The sequence below is a fragment of the Panicum virgatum genome, chromosome 3N, assembly GCF_016808335.1.
Source record: "Panicum virgatum strain AP13 chromosome 3N, P.virgatum_v5, whole genome shotgun sequence".
Classification (NCBI taxonomy): Eukaryota; Viridiplantae; Streptophyta; class Magnoliopsida; order Poales; family Poaceae; genus Panicum; species Panicum virgatum.
Genome location: NC_053147.1, coordinates 47,463,824 through 47,466,707, shown reverse-complemented (window position 1 = coordinate 47,466,707; position 2,884 = coordinate 47,463,824). Strand labels below are relative to the sequence as shown.

General features: G+C 48.5%; 1 non-coding gene across 1 annotated transcript; it reads left to right on the top strand.

Annotated features, from left to right (window-relative positions):
- The first annotated feature begins 1,064 nt into the window (after window positions 1–1,064).
- LOC120668200 lies at window positions 1,065–1,171 on the top strand. The gene has a single exon (XR_005672299.1). It is a non-coding gene; the product is annotated as a small nucleolar RNA R71 (small nucleolar RNA).
- Window positions 1,172–2,884: the final 1,713 nt, after the last annotated feature.

The window sequence follows — 2,884 nt, the reverse complement described above, 5'->3', positions numbered from 1 at the left end:
CTTGAGTGGCTCACTTCTCATTAAAATTGGTTTTGTTAGAAACATGGTTTAGGGGACCGGCACGGTGCTTACTGCCTGGTTGGCCACTCTCCATAAGGACCGGTTCATAGAGTGACAACCTGGGACAACAGCGCTACCACAAGACTGGAATGGGATGGTCTTGGCTTACTAATTAGGTCATTTTGGTTTGGGAGTAACTTACCGACGGGGCATGGGGGGTGGTGAGCTTCAATGGTGGCCAGGCTACGAGGCTTGGTGTGCGTACCCCTCGAGGTGGTTACCATCGTTGCGGAGCCTGATTCCTTAGCGGTTACACCTTACCAACGTGTCCTTTGTAACGGCCTCGTAGTGAGTCGCTAGTCATCTCACCTAAGGAAGTGTGATGAACAACTAGCGTAGCTCACGACTTGTGGGTAAAGATGTGATTTTTAAGAGTAGAAGAAAGAGTTTCAACTTTATCATTTATACTTTCCAAAATTTTATTCTTGGCAGCAAGCTTTTTGTTTAAGGATTCGTTGATTTTAGCTTGGCCAAAAACTAGATCACTCAAGGAGGGTTGGTTCGAATTAAAATTCAAATTGAAATTTGAGTTGAAATTGTTACCTCCTCCTTGGAATGGTGGGCGTGCCTGATCCCACCCCTGGCCTCCTTGTGGACGGAACCCGGTGTTGTTGTTGTTGTTGATGTAGGCTGCGTCTTCACAAGTCTCGGGGCAGTCATTCCCCGAGTGTCCACCGTCACCACAAACCTCGTACGTAAAGTACGAGTTCATGGCATGGACGGGAACATGCATCTGTTGCCGGTTCCCTTCTTCAAGCTTTTTCAGTAGGAGGTCCAGCTTGGCGGCGAGCATGTCCGTCTCCTTGACGGTATGCATTCCGCCCTTGGTTCTGGGCTGGGAATGCTCCTCGTTCCAACCCCGGTTGGAGACCATCTTCTCGATCAAGGCCGTAGCCTTAGCAATTGTCAGGTCAAGATAGGCTCCTCCAGCAGCAGCATCGAGATGGGCTCTGGATGTAGTCGTTAGCCCATTGTAGAAGCTTTGGAGTACGAGCCAGTCGTCCATCCCATGATGAGGACAGGCGAGTATGTATTCTTGAAGTCTCTCCCAAGCTTCTGGGATGGATTCCATCCATGTCTGCTAGAAACTTGTAATTCTTCCATGCAGGGCATTGGTTTTGCCCAACGGGAAGAATTTGGCGAGGAACGCCGTGGAACATTTGTCCCACGTGTTGACAGCTTCTTTATTCTGATAAAACCACTGCTTCGCTTTCCCCAGGAGGGAGAAAGGAAACAGGCGGAGCCTGATGGCGACAGCCATAACGCCCCGTATGGTTACGGTCTTGCATAACTCCAGAAAGTTCTGGAGATGGGCGTTGGCGTCCTCATTCTCCTTGCCACAGAATGGGCTAGCCTGCACCATGTTAATGAGGCTAGACTTCAGCTCAAAGTTCACGTCCTCGACATCGACGTTGGGTCCAGTTGCCACATTGGCAGCTGAGGGGACGGAGAAGTCGCGGAGAGTCTTCTCAGCCATGGGTTCGGTGATCGTTGATGGTGTTTGGGAAGCTAGTTTACTTGTCCACTGTGAGATCGGAGGAGGTCGGACCCTTCTCACGAGCTTCTCGGGATTTTCAACAAAGTTTGTCGGCAAGGAGAAACTAGACATACACTACCCTGTTTTCATCCAATCAGGAGAAAACAAAAAGGTAAACACATTAGCCTGTATAAGCAGTAGCTACCTCTTACTTATATTGCCATGTTTATGTACTTAGTAAATAACTTTAGACCTAGTGCCATCCCCGGCAACGGCGCTAGAAATGCTTGTTGGCATTTCTTAGCGTCGCCACTAGGAGAGGTTAGTTCCTAGCAACGCCGCCAGAAATGCCAGCGTTGGTATGTCTTAACGTTTACAAAAAGATCCGCAAGCGCACGGATATACCATTGTAGCATTTCACCCGGAAGTATTCAGGGTATCGTTATTTATATTCTCCCAAGGGATGGCTATGTTGTGTAAAGTTTATTTACTAGTTTCATAACCATGACACGAATAAAGTAAGATGAAGACCACTGACTATACAAGGGTAAGTGATAAATAATGGATAATCAGAGGTAATGTGACACACACAGAACAACCTACTCTCATGAATAAAGAATAAACAAGCAATCCTAAGGTTAGTGGGAGCATAGGCAAAGATTCCTAGTATACTATTCATATTAGCAGATAAGTTACGTTAGTCACATGCTTAGAACTACAGGTGCCGGGAAATTAGGGACATCGTGGAGAATGACCCGCGCTGGAGAACATCCAGTCCCGTTTCATCTCTGCATGAACTCCTACAGGATACCCGAACGTCGGGGAGTACGCTAACCGAGAAGCTGCTTGCCGGCGGACCGACAGGGCTGTCACCACCTGCGGTCTACCCCAGTCACACCGTGGAGCACCGTCATATCCGAAGGATCCCGCATACCCGGGCACCATGCCCGCATATGAAGTTACTACCCTAGCACCCGCGGGTCCCCCACCCTTCGGATGGACCGGTAAGATGCTAAGGCAAGCCCGAAAGCACAACAAACTGATATCCTTACCCAGATCATCTGGTCTAAGCAAGCAACTAGTATAACTTGATAAAGCACAGATCAAGGCTAAGCAAGCTACGAACATAGCAAGATAACCAAGAACGAACTCAGTATGAATAGCATAACGAAAGTCGGAATACAAAGCCATACCAGAGGCCGAGGATTACTCGCCAATCCTGAGGACGACTGGATTCGCTAAGGAGATGAAGTCACAAATGAGTGTGAGAGAGGCCTTCAAGTGGTGTGTGGTGAGAGTGGTGGGAGGCCCATTGATAGCTTGAGAGGTCGGTTCCCGCCATCTCTA